At 37.5% G+C, this 14701-nt stretch overlaps 1 protein-coding gene across 2 annotated transcripts in view; it reads right to left on the bottom strand.

Annotated features, from left to right (window-relative positions):
• Positions 1–14701, bottom strand: part of MAPRE2 (microtubule associated protein RP/EB family member 2) — a 141322-nt gene that overhangs the window by 124071 nt on the left and 2550 nt on the right. The window lies entirely within an intron of this gene.

Raw genomic sequence — 14701 nt, 5'->3', positions numbered from 1 at the left:
TCTGACAACAACCCATTGCTAATTTTCCAACAGCTGCAGTGGATCAGTTTGGAGAAGAATGAGATCATTTGTTGAACATGCTTGCACAGGTCATTTCACATATTTTATCTTATTTAATCCTCAAAACCATCTTATGACAATTGAAAAAAAACTGAGGCTCAGAGTAGTAGAGCACTTGCCCAATATCCTGCAGCTAGATTCTAACTGAATTTAACGGACTCTAGTATCAGCTCTCTCTCATCCACACCATCCTGCCTTAAAAGCCAGGCCTTTGCCACTGATTTGAAACACCTAGAGAACGTTTGCTCCAGGATATAGTAGGTGCTCAACGAGACAAAGTCGTGCGAGGGTGGAAGTCTAGGCTCCCCTCCAATGGGGGCGACAGGGGAGGCAACAGTTCTTTCTGTAGTGTTGGGCAGATGTAGAGCAGTTAAAGAGTTTCACACTTTATATAAAGATTAACTCAAAATGAATCACTACATAAATGTAAAACTATGAAACATTTAGAAAAAAATAGAAGAAAATCTTTGGAATCTAGGGCGTTGGATAAAACTTTGTAGCCTTGACACCAAAAACACAATCCATAAAAGAGAAAATTGATAAATAGGGCCTCATCAAAATTAAGAACTTTTGCCCATGTGATGTGGATGTAAATAAAAGGTATAAACTAGAAGAAAATATTTGCAAACTACCTAAGGACTAGTATCTAAAATGATGAAATCTCAAAACTCAGCAGTAAAAACACCAATTGGAAAATGGGCAACAGATGAGCAGACATTTAACTGAGGAGGATGTACAGAGAGCAAATAAGCACATGAACTGATATTCAACCTCATTAGCCACTAGGTAAGCGAAAATTAAAAACCGTAATGAGATATCACTATGCCCTTACCAGAATGGCTAAATCAAGTGATAGCATGAAACGTTGGTGAGGATGAGAAGAAACTAAGTCATTCATATATTGCTTGTTAGATTTTTTGTTTTTTTAACTAAAATGCAACTACCTATACAACCTACCAATTATACTTCTAGGCACGTTTCCAGAGAAGCTAAAACGTATTTTTATAGCAGATTTATTCATAATGGCCAAAAGCTGGAGACAACCCTGATATCCTTTGACAGGTTAATGGTTCAACAAACTGTGGTACATCCATACCATGGACTACTACTCAGAAATAAAAAGGAACCAACTATTGACATATGCAAAAAACTGGATAAATTTCCAGAGAATTATGCTGAGTGAAAAAAGCCAGTCCAATAGGCCATATGCTGTATGATTCCATTTATCTAATATTTTTGAAAAGAGAAAACTGTAGAAATGGAACAGAGATTAGTGGTTGCCAGGGGTAAGGAGGGAGTGAGGGCTGGAGGGAAGAGGGTTTGGTCATAAAAGGGCAACATGAGGGATCCTCATGGTGATGAAAATATTCTGTATCTTGAAAATGTATCATTGTCAATATCCTGCTTGTGACATTGTGCTATAGATCTTCAAGACATTAACATCGAGGAGGAAACTGAGTAACATGAGATATCTCTGTACTGTTTCTTACAACTACATGTTAATGTACAATTGTCTCAAAATAAAAATTTAATTTAAAAAGTCAGGAGATCGGACAGCAACTAAAATCGAACAAGATAACTCCCTTCTTTTATTCTCTTACTGTTTGCCAGAGAAGAACAAAGCCCCAAAGCATTAGGCAAGTTGGGGTGGAAAATTTGCTTCACTTTGCACAGATTCAAGCAAAAAAATCTCACCCACAATTTTAGCACTCAGAAACCATCGCCAACATTCTGCTGTCCAAGTTTGCCTCTCTTTCTCCTACATTTACCTTCTCAACCCTGCATTAAAATTCAAAATATTGATATGAACAAAAACACTCAAAACCAGAAGTGATTCCTAAGTAGCAGTTTGATGCAGTCTGCATTTTGGAAATGACCTCTCATACCTTCCAGTTCATGCTAGCCAAGAATTTCCAAAATTCCCACATCTTATTATTTGCACAGGAATAGAATTTCATCCTTGGTGGTTTTGTTGGGTGACAAGGCAGGTGTCCTGTATTCTAACATGGGCCACATACTAAGTGAGGGCATACCCTTAATCACCCCCACCTAAAGAGGAGCTTGCAGAGTCTCCCTTCATGCTAGCAGCCATAAGCCAGATGCTTTCTCTGGGCTTGGTTTTGTTTTCACTTGAAAGACCAAATATCTTTGTTAGAACAAGGGTCATGAGAGCGCCAAACTCTTTAACAAAGCACATTCTCTGTTTTTACAAAAGTCCATTTTCCCTCATTTTCTAGAAATTTCAAATCTTCTTTCTTTAAACAAACTCAGAGTTCTAGCATCCCATGTGTGAGGCAGAGGAGCAGAACATCAGTCCTAGCCAGAGAGTCCCCCACCCCTCAAAAGACTGTTTCCTTTTCTGACCATAAAGCCACAGGCACATGAGAGTGATATCAGAGTGAAAAAAAGGGTTGTAAAAATATTTCCAGTCAATGCCATGCCATTGAAAAACTTAAGAGCTTTCTTTAGTGCAATGTATGTAGCCAATGAGGATTCTGGTCAACACAAGATTAAAACATTCTCCTCACAAAGAGACAAGAATTCCCGCCTCCCCAGCTGCTCCCAGCTTTTCCAAGAAGAGAACACCGCTGGGACCCGAACCCAAGTTTTCCTCTCAGGAGTTGACTAAGCTCTCTTTGGAGTTTTAGAATGAGATGTAGCCTAAATTCCAAACTCCCCTTGGCTACTTAGAGATTTCCAATCACTCCAGTTGTATGTCACATTCTTTAGTGTGGGAGGTCTGCAGCTTTCTAGGAATAAAGCAGCTTGTAACCATGAACAGAAGGTCACAGGCTATTAATCCTTAGGCTGATCCTACTCGATAACAGCTTTCCAGAGAGCTCCGCCTCCACCAGTGCCTCCTCAATTAGTGGCCTCCAGTTAGGTTAAGGGCCTTCCCAGAGGCAGCAGAGAGGGGGGGGGAGGGAAGAGCCTGCCCAGTTCAACGCCCCCACGGGACTAGAGGCATGACTGCCGGGAAGCTCAGAGCTGAGCACACACCAGGGAAACCAAAACCAAATGAGATTATCTGGCAAGTAAAGGAGGTCAAATTACACTGAATCTTGGGTATTGAGTATGGTACGAAACATTCCTCTCCTTCAGAAAGGCAAAACTACCAATGACCCACATTGGGCATTTAAGGGTTTTTGAAAAATTATAGCTGGCTGATGATGGGATTCTGGTGGTACATGTTCAGAATAGCAATGATGTTATAAACTTCTTGTGGCTGTGTGATTTGGACTTCTGTAAAAATAAAAGACAATCCTCAGAAACCATCTAATGTGAAGGCTATAATAAAAGAGAAATTCAGTTCTTTTCATACAAAGTGAGCCTAACCCTCCCTTCTTAGAATCCTCCTTTATCCATCTGCTTCTTCCCATAGTAGGCATAGATTGCCCTTTCTATTCTAGAATAGAATATTCATAGTGCTAAATGTACAAAAGTAATTCTTTAAAGAAGGAAAAAACAACAACGAGACAAACTACACACATACGAAATACCACCTTCATTATAATTCTGTGACGTTTTTGTCAATTATTTTCACTTATGCTTTTATCCATCTTAATCAGATAGCCTTGAAAATAAAGTAGTTGGAGTAGAAGAATGGCTTCTCTCCTCCCAAGTGTGATTGGTAACGAAAAGGAGCAGAATGTTCGTGAGGCAGGAAAGTAGCACAGAGGGAGTGGGGTCAGATTCACTTCCTCAGCCCAGGGTTCAGAGTTAGTATTTGGGTTATAGTGGAAACCATGCTTTATGTGTGTCCTGTCTTTATAGTCTGTTATTCCTTTGACCATCCAAAGTGACACAGTAACATGTTAAAAATGTTGAAGGGGTACCATGTAAGACCTAATTAAGACTGACAGTGGCCAGAGGGTTGCTATGACCTCCCTCAAAAGATGGACTACCATTGTCCAAGCCCTGGGTTTTAAATCTACTTTTCTTCTTGTCCTTGCATGAGTTGGTGACTTAGGCAGGTGCCATATTAGTGTCCAGTAACTGTGTAGACACAGGAAACCATAGGATACAGGCCTTTTTTTTCTCTCCTTGTATTTGGGGCAGCGCAATACAACTCACTGCTAGACTGGACTAGTAGTTCTGCTTTTTCCATGTCTTCTCTTATCTCTAATAGGATATGATACCTCTTTATATCTCAGCCCAGGCCAACTGATGGAGAGATGACTCAACACTAACAACCACATGCATAGGGAAAAATGAACTCAGGAGGGTTGCTAAGTAAATGCTTAAAAATTCTGCTAGAAATCACACTGCTTTTATATTTTGAGGTGCTATAATGGCATTCTCCATGTGTTAAATGGAAGTTTGAATTTTATCACTACTGCCTATTCCAATTTAAATAATTCAATGTGCTAATGGACTATCAAAACTATATGTTCCTCACGTTTTGAAAAAATTATAGATTGCCCAAAGGAAAAAATGTAGTTCCCATTGAATTTTCTATTATATTTTATTCTGAGAAAGATGGATTAAAAACCGCTTACCTCACGGAGAAAGGATAGGTAAAGATAAGATACGACGCTAGAGGCGACAGGTGAATTGGATTGCGCTTTAAGCAGAGGTAGGATGAGAACAAGGCCTCCAGACAATCAGTTTCGATTGGCTTATTGTTAATATAATAAGAACAAAAGAATGGTTTTGTGCCTAACTTGCAAAGATTTTAAAAGAAGATCATTGTTTGAATTAGTGGGGTAGTTAGAGACAACCATTCTTTGTCCTAACTCATGCTTATTTTTCCTTTGAATATCTTGGTAGATGTTGCTACTTCCTCTTTGACTATCATTTCTCTAACTCTTCATATCTGGAATAACTTTAACTTTCTCCTTTAATTTTTTATCTCTGGAACTTCTACTCATGACCAGTAGTAACAAACATTTGCATAGATTTTCAGAGAGAAAAATCAAAGATATGAAAATCTCTTGATTAAAGTCATACAAAATCATTGAGTAGTAACAAAGCCCAAGATGAGTAACTATAAAACGTTTTAAAACAAACCCCCAAAATGTGAAAAACAAACAAAAATGCACATGGCTCTCAGATTCCAAGTGCAAACCTTAAAACACCACCAAGCCTCACAAGAATATGTTGTAGAAATTCTCTTTCCACTGGGATGGGCCACAAGTCCCACGGGAGAATATGACTCAATGGAGCTCGATGCTACAGTGTATACAACACAACAATTGTTCTACCCATCCCACATGGCTCACCTTACGTCAGATTGCTCAACACACTGAAGGTGTCAACTGACTCTTACAAAACTGCACCCAAGGTCCCAGGTCTGGGCAAATTACCCTGCATAGCATCATCACAGACACTCAGATAAGCAGTTCAGGACAGAAAGACAACCTAATACACGTTTCCACAAGACATAGACCTGACTAACTCAGATCCATAATTCCACTGGAGTTGATGTCCATGGTGACGGGTAAGTACGGCAGAAGACTTGAAAGGGTTGGGGCGGGGGGTGGGGGAAGCCACACATCTTGAATATAATTATACTCCTTGCGGTCTGTGTAGCTAATTGTGAGAGCGGTTGGTAAGCAGTACCAGGAGCCTCTTGTTCCTTTCACAGAAGACAAACAACAGCCCCGCAGGACAGACGTGTTGTGTTCTGTACAATTTGATTCCAAAGCCCTCATAAGTCCCCTGCTACTTCATAACAGCAGCCTCCAGGCTGAGTCTCTCTCCATCAGCTTGTCCATCCCTGAGGTCACAAAACATTCCTTCCACAATGAAAAGACCAAGTGGTTTGCTCCCCAGAGTTCAGTTGTTGTTTAGTTTTAATGTGAGCTTAGAAACATCAGTGTAGAAGTACCTGCACTTTTTCTGCAATTTTAAAACAAGTATCTGAAAAAAAAAATCTCCAGGGTATCAGTAGTTTGTTTTAAATGAAGGGCTGAATAAAAGGCAGCATGGGGGGAAAGTCCCATTCTGAGATGTATAGATAAGAAATGTGATTTTCTTTTTAAATGAAAAAGTGACCTATGATATGAGTCAAGATAAAAAATATTGTAACCTCTGTCAGAATTAGTTGTTTTGGAGCATCCCACCATTTTTATTTTTTATAGCATTTACTAGTATTTCCTATCTTCTCCGGTCAGACAACCATTATCTCTATGTCTCTCTCCAAACACTTACCAAAATCTGCCAGCTGCTCAACCTTCACACCAAATGTTAAGTGCAGTTCCTCCCAGGGATATTGATTTTTAACAGATATTAACATTTTAAGCAAAAGGGACAAAGTTCCAGCAGTGGACTTTCAGAAATTATTTGCAGAGAAAGAAGCATTCTTACTCACCCCCGGAATGTTTTCCACAGTAAAGACTGCAATAAAAGGGAACTACAGACCAACGATCAAGGGAGTCCTACCTGAGGACCCCATTTCCCAGCACGGAAAAAAACTGTCATCTGTATTTCTTCAGCTACAAAGCAGTGGTGTTGGGAAATGATGAAACAATACCAAAAAAGGGAACTCTTACAGGTTAAGCACTATTCTAGGACTGAGAGATGTGAAAATGACTGAGTCCATCCCCCTCTCTAACCAATTTTTATGTGCCGGGGAGGCCCACGTGTGGGGAATTAAAGGCAAACCACCTAACCTAATCTGGATGGGGGGGCCAGTGGGAGTTGGATAGAGGCAATGGTTAGGTGGTTGGGAAAGGCTTTCCAGGACAATGTTTCTCAAATGTTAACCCATAACAATGGACACCTGTGGATCTTATTAAACTGCAGATTCTGATTGAGAATGTCTGAGGTGGGGCTGGAGCTTTGGCATTTGTTAGATGCTCCCAGGCTATGCTGATGCCACTGGTCCGTGAACCCCCTCTGAGCAGCAAGAATTTAGAGGAATTAACACCTGAGATAAGACAAAGGCTGAGCTTGATAACTAGGGAAAGATATCCCAGGCAAAGAACGTGCAAAGACATCAAAGCTAGAACATTATGTTGGATATGGGAAACAACGTTCAGCATAATAAGGAAAAATGTATGTGACATATTATCGCATGTGAATACAGACAATAAGAGCTTTACAAAAAAATAAAAATAGTTTTTGTAATCGTTGCGTGGAGGTGGTAAGATGAGGAGTGTGTCCCCTCATGCCCCTCCCTCATCTTTTTCAGACTTTCACTAATGAATTTATGCTGTATTCATTAAAACAACAAAAAGATGAATAAGTTTCTCTTCCATGTTCTGGTGTGTGTGTGTGTGTGTGTGTGTGTGTGTGTGTGTGTGTGTGTAGCGGGGGATTCTGCACTGAGGTGTCTTTTAACAAAATGACCATGCAGCTTCTTCCAATTTGGAATTATGTGATTGGATAAGATGCAAATCCACTTAGTAACTTATTACAATTATGTAGTGACATAGTTATGATGGCTACATGAAAACACATGTTATCAATGGAATAACTGAAGGAATAATATCTTATACCCAGGGCATCATTGGGATAGTTTTACTAAAAGAGTTTGAGTAATTAAAAATATGGAAGCATGTTTTATAATCCATTAATAATTTTTTCTTGGGGAAAAATGCAGGAGGAATTGTGTAGAATTCTTGCAGAAAAATAAAGAAACCCTGTATCTTTTAACTTAGCAGAGCAATAAGTGGCACCATGATGAGGAATTCATAGTTTGGTGCCCTGGTTCCTTAGCCAGGAGAACTTCACATTTCTAAGGAGCAGAAGGGAGAGTTGTGGTTAATAACCACTGGTTACCGTGGACAGCGAGCCATGAGCTACATGTCGATAAGACATGTGGGCTATGGTTCCTTCCCTGTGCATAAAAATTAACATCACCTTTCTTCCAAATTAGGCATGTTGCAGGAAACCACATCATATAATATTTAGTGAACTGCCAGACCTATCTGAAACAGATCACTAAACAAATCATCACTGTACATAACAGTCATCATGAAGACCCATACACACGTTATATCTAATTTGATCCTTACAAGAATCTGGTGAGACAATGCCTGTCTCCATCTGACGATGAGAAAACTGGATTTAGGGGATGCTAATGAAGAATGTTAAATAATATCTCCGGAGTCACCCAGCCAGTCATCAGTAGAACCAGTTTTAAACATCAGGCCTTCTGACGTTCTTGCTCCAATTTTAGAATTATTTCTATGATACAACACTATAATTTCTAAAAAACACACACACAAAGAAAACAGGCAGGCTGGCATAAAGAAGTGAGGTTTTTGAACTCAAAAGAAATTAAAATATATGGAACCTTTGAAATGACTTTTTAAAACTTAAAATGTCACAGAATAGTTTGGAATTTGCCAAAGGCTCAATCTGCATGCCCTCTGTTCAGTTTTAGAGGAACCTAGGGATAGAAATATATGAATGTGTGGTGTTGACATATGAATATTGTAATGGAAGTTACAACACATGAAATGAAGAAATACAAAGGAGACTTTGCTGGTAATCTGAGGGCCAGGGAATACGTGCCACCTAATTTATAGGTGAATAATCAAGGATAATCCAGACTCTAATTTATAACAGGCTGTCACGTTAGTCCACAGGAGAACCTTTTTGAAACTTACATTTGTCTTATTTTGTTATATATGCTCATTGTAAAACAATATTAGAAATAATCATTTAGGATGTTCACATGAATCAAATACAAATACAGTAGTTGCCTATTTGGAAGATATTTGATCAAAAGAAACTATTCCTTCTAAGCTATTAAAAGAGTTTGTGAAAGATCATTTCAACATGGTATTAAACAAAAAGACCAATTTCTGTGTGAAAAACTGAATCTTCCCAAACTTTAATGTGCGTATGAATCACCTATGATTCTTGTTAAAGTGAACATTCTGATTGAGAAGGTCTGGGGGGCGGCGTGATATTCTGATTTTCAGGAATTCAAAGGTGATGCTGATGCTGCAGGTTCTGGGACCACACGTGACTAGCAAGGCATCCTTGTAATCACTTTGGGATTGAACTTCAGTGGGCTCATGTAGGATTGAACTTTGATTAGAAACACCCACATGATTGATGGGTTTCTCAAGTTGCTCCACTATGAGCTAACGATTTACCTATTGATGTATCTATTCTGTTAAAAGGTCTGTGAAAGTACCTTAACATATCTTATGAAATAAAAAGATTGCTAACTTTTAGTTCTGGTTTTACTTTTTATTTCCCCTCTTAATTAAGCAAATTGTGCAGAAAACTTCAGATGCTGGCTTAAGTTTTTTCTTTAATAGATGAAGGTAGCTCAGACATTTTAATTTATTATCCCAGAAATATAGTCTCAGATCGTATATTTTATGGATGAGGAAAGCTAGCCATTTTGAGGTTTATTATAGGATAAGAGTAGGGTTACAAAATTTAGCAAAAACAAAAAGAGAAAACAAAAATAAAACTCCAAACGAACAACCAAAAATAATGGGATGCCCAGTTAAATTTTAGAAAAGATTAATTTTTTTTAGTATGAGTATATCTAATTTAATACTAAAAAAACATTGTTGATCTGAAATTTAGATTTAAAGATTAAATCAGATTGAATTCAGATGAAAAGATTAAATTTTCCAGTATGAGTCTATCCTATGCAATATATTGGGATATACTTATACTAAAAAAGAAATTATTTTTTTGAAATTCAGATTTAACTGGTGTCCTGTATTTTACCTTGCAACCCTAGATAAAAGCATATCCCAAATTTTAACTGACCTTGAAGTGCTAAGAGATAGAGGCGTGCTGGGGTAGTGAATTAACATATCCACTGATGGTGTTATTTAAACATTCAAACTGCACAGAAAATTGCTTTCTGGATTTGCCAGTACCATGTAGAGCACTCATTTATAACTGCTGTTGATTTGTGAAAACTCTTTTAGGAGACTTGTGCCCAGAAGGCCACACTTAAAAAAAAAGTCATGATAGAGGCCAAGCTGGAAGTTAAGCTAAGGAGAGTGTTAATGTTGATAGCTTCCTGTTCAGGGAAGGACCAGGTGGGACAAAGCAGGAAGGTTTTTCTTCCAGCTTTCTCCCTTTTCCACTTTTGGAGGGCTGGAGAAGCTCAGTGGGGAAATGTAAATAGTGGTTTCTTGGGTAAGAATCATGAGAGGTTCTTAATATATCAGATTTCGGCAAGATGATTGGATTTAAGATTATCTTTGAAAGAAGGAAGGAAATTATAACGTGGTTGCAGGCACTCTCTCACCTCTCGCTTATCAGTTGTTGAAAGCAGATTTTACCAAACTCTAAAGAAGGTAATCTAGTTTTGATTTCACTTTTATGTATACATCCAATAAACAGTTTCAGATACTTTAGCAAAGCTAAAAGGAATTGCCTCATTTTCCAGCTGCCTTTTCTTGCTTATTTTCCCTTCTATCAATTTCTAATACTAATAGTCATTTCTGTTCTGGTGTTTATAATTAATTCTAAGTTGGAACCAAAATTTGCCTGTTAGCAAAATTCTTTTAAGTGTTTTGCCCCTATTTAAGCAATGAACAATTATGAATCCCCTACTCCATTAAAAAATATAGTAAATTCACTTAGTTCCTAATTTAGGAGTTACTTTGATAGATAACTACTTACAGAACTACAAATGATATTCGTATGTATGACATGAGTTATATTAAATAAAATGTATTTAGTAAAAATATGAAATCTAAATTATGATAAGGGAGGAAAGTTAATTTCACCTGAACTGGTTCTTTACCCAGTCCACGTAGGAATTACACAACCTATCTTCAGATATCCCCTTTCCTCCTCCTCTCCCAATTAAGCCAACAGGAACACTAGTGGGTTAAGTTACCTTGGGACTTAGTTATCTACAGGCCATCACTACCAACTGTTCTGGGATGGGATTAAATACACTTGGTTGTTTTCAGAAATGATTTAGCTGATCTCAAGTACCTCAAACATTGCATTATTAATAGTGCATTGTTTGATTTAGTGAAAAAGGAACTCCTTTTTTTTTTGGTCTCTAAATTGCAGGTGTGCTATTTCTGGAAAGGATGAAGAAGACACCAGTTATATGCAACCCTTAAAGTTGCTCTATTAATCTAAGTGAAATTCATTTGCAAATGGTCTGTGGCTCTAAGAAGTCATCAAAAAGAGGAAGTTCTCTTAACTGAAGGAAATTTTATGAGCGGCAACCCTTACAAGAAACAAATTAAGACCAGTTCCTATCAATGTGGTTATTGTTCTTTCAAATAGTCTTCCTAGAATCTTAACAGTAATCTGTCGAACTTTGGGCAGAAGGCAAACATTTGAATTTCTAGATCATAATCTGATCCATTTTACAATTTGGAAATTTCAAACTACATTGTACATGGCATTATATCAGACTTTAGTGATGTAAGCGATTATGTGTATATCTGCTTATTATTAAATGATCACTGCCTTTCTAAGTAGTAAGGTATTTATCTTAAATGTATACTTTAGAAGACTAGTGCTATTTCCAAAAGCAGCAGTATGAAGTGAAAGTCAATGAAAAATTTCTAAATCTAAATAAATCCTCCAATTATGCCTTTATATACTAAAACAAACAAGCATGTAAATGCCCTCACAGGTTAGAGAAAAAGGAAGTTGATACTGCTAAAGAGTTAAGGCAAAGTGTCACTGTGGGTTTGCTGTCAAGGGTGTGTTACCCCAGTTTCTAAAGCTCTGCAAACAGTGACATAGCTCAGTGTGAATCAGTATTGCACTGTTTGGGCTTGTTTAAGGTATAGAAGTTTTACAGTTAACCATATCACTAAAATTCATATAATATTTTAAAAAGGTTCTGCTTTTGCAAAGTGAAATCACACAAAAGGGGGATATGAAACTAAACTACCTGTAGTGATTAGTTTGAAAACAAAATTTTTTCCCTCTCCTCTAAAGGGAAAAAAAAGACACTGAAAAAAGACTAAGGCTTTAAGTGAGCAAATTCTCATTTAAAACTGAAGTATGTTGAATTGAAAAAAATCAAGGGTCTGCAAACCTTGTCTGTAAATATTCAGTCAATATTTTAGGCTTTGTGGCCCATATGGTCTTCAGTGCAACTATTCCACTTGGTGGAGGTAGCACAGAGGCAGCCCTAGACGAGATGTAAGCAAACAAGTATGACGGTGCAATCAACTTTATTTCGTACACTGACATTTGAATTTCATGCCATTTTTAAGTGTCCCCAAATAGTTTTTTTTTAAATATGTTTTCAATCATTAAAAATCATAAAAACCAGTCCTAGTTCGTGGGACAGAGGCCATAGTATGCTGATTCCTCAAATAGTTGGAGCCACGGGTTTCAACGCAACCTGAACTTAATGTCATTGTACAAAGTTTGTCAGTAGTCAATTTTGAACTGTGTAGATGATTAGATTAGGTTTGTCGGAGGCACATTGCCCAATGATTCTATTCTATGAAGCTCTGTTGTAACAAACCATAATTTTGAATACTTCTCTGGAGACTTATGGGTGCAAATTTAGAGCAAAAAAATGTGTACAATGAACAGATTTGAAAAACTATAGACATATTTTTTTCCAATTGAGGAGAATAAATTCATTTTAAATGTTTAGGATGGCTGGTGAGTGTATAAGAGAGTTGGATTTAATCTTTGTGATCTCCAGGGAGTAGAAGCTGCAGACAGTCTCCCATGCCTGGAATGTATGGTGAGAGAGACATGGAACCATTAGTCAGAGGACTACTTACTGGTGAAGATGCTGGACAGAGCATTTAAGATTTTGTTGGCTGGTGAGACTAACTTTTAAGGGCCCTTAAAACAAGAGAGTTTACACTTCCATAACTTGGGCAAAGATTTAAAAACTTTTTACTTTAGTGTTCTAGATATGAAGCTAACCATGGTTCAGCATATTTGAGGTTGGCCGAGTCCAAAGGTTATTTAAGAATAAAGTCTGTGAGAGCATGATGTATGTGAATAGTTCCTCCTATTTTAAGGAGGGAGGAGAGAATTAGAACTGAACTTATCTCGTCAAAGCCTCTAGGCAAGATTACACCAAAAGTTACTCAAGAAACAAACAGTATAATAGACCCTGGAAAAGGAATCAGTACCCCAGGCTTCTCACCTTGGCCTTGCCACTTTGGAAGATCACTTAATTTTTGGACTTTCTTACCGCTATTAGGCATATGGGAATACTATCTACCCAATTATGTGTAGGCCCTTATTTCGTCTTATTATATGTTAATAAGACCAAAGGGTGGTATACATTTAAAGTAATAAGACTGGGTGGTTCTCATCTGTTCTCAAAAACTTCAGAGCTTCTAAAATTGAGATGACATCCTTTTTTTCTCCCCCACCCCTTTTGTCCTACTTATAATCATTACAGAACTAGGTATATACCATCCTTGGAGGAATAGTTTCTGATTCATCTGGATTAGTCCCATTTTACTAGTCTATATTTCAGCCTTCCAGTATGTTATACCTCCTGCCAAAGTGGTTGGAATTTCAGAAGTGCATCCCTAGTCAATTTTCTAAGCTACACAGAAATGAGAATGGATGCATTTACATCATTTTGGCCTTCGGAAATCCTTATTAACATTTAGTAATAACATTTAGTTTGAGTGGTATCGGTCAAAGAATACATCCAACTTCCCACTTTTAAATATGCTGGCTATATAAATGTACATATGCTATCTTGAGGAAAGCAGTAGGCAGATGACAATAAAACCTGCTTAACTATTAACCTGCTATTTGTCTTACTTTGAAATAACGCTCCTAGCTTAATGAATTCCTTTAGGCATCCACATAGTTGGATATGTGTTTTTCCCCTAATAATTGGTAGAGAATGAACTTTTTTGATGTGAATCTTTGACCCATGGAGAGTGTGGTTAGATATTATAACAATTGTTGGTTATGCTTAGAATGCCAAATTGTTTTGTGTTTAGCACTTTGGCTCCTACATCTTCAGAATGTTTGTCTTGAAAAATAACAAAACTGAAGGTACTCAGGATGCTTTGATATAAATGTTCACCCCACCTTCCGATAATGTTTGGTACATACAAGCAACATCAAGAATATGAAAGGCCTTGTACTCTGTGCTGTTGGGGCTGCAGACACGCTGGGCCCTACGAGATGACAGAATACCAAGCAAGGTAAATAAGTGCTTCAAGTAGTTCAAAGTTCTGTAGCTGACAATACTGAAAGTTTGCTCTGTGCCAAGCACTATTCCTCCTTAAAGAAACTGAGAATGGGTAAGAAAGCATTTAGGAAACGGTAGAGAGTCACGGTGGTATAAAGAATAATGAAGAAAGGAGAGGTATAATGAGTCAAATAGTAATAAAATAAGAAAATTAAGTTTTTTATAATAAACTTTGTGTACATTTTAAACAGTTCATCTTATTTAGGCTCATCACTTGGGGATGACTTCTTTTAAGCAGGAAAACTTCGGGTAATAGCAAACATAAAATTTCATATAAAATATTAGTTGTAAGCATTTCTATTTAAATAGATCCTTTAATCCACTTTTGAATGTGTAATCAAACAGCATATGACTTTTTTGTATTCAAAAATTTATGTATTGAAAATTTATCCTCTCTACTTCACATACTTGAAATCACCTAAACCAGTTCACTATTTTCCAACAGTTTTTTTATATGCCTCAACACCAAAGAAATTACAAGATGTCTGGTTGGCTTTGTGTTCTCCCTTCTCACAGGAGAGAGCATTATTTGAAGCAGGTAGA

Source organism: Rhinolophus sinicus, chromosome 4 (genome assembly GCF_057876585.1).
Source record: "Rhinolophus sinicus isolate RSI-liver-muscle chromosome 4, RSI-T2T, whole genome shotgun sequence".
Classification (NCBI taxonomy): domain Eukaryota; kingdom Metazoa; phylum Chordata; class Mammalia; order Chiroptera; family Rhinolophidae; genus Rhinolophus; species Rhinolophus sinicus.
The sequence above is the reverse complement of the archived record's forward strand: the minus strand, read 5'-3'. Positions and strand labels throughout refer to the sequence as shown.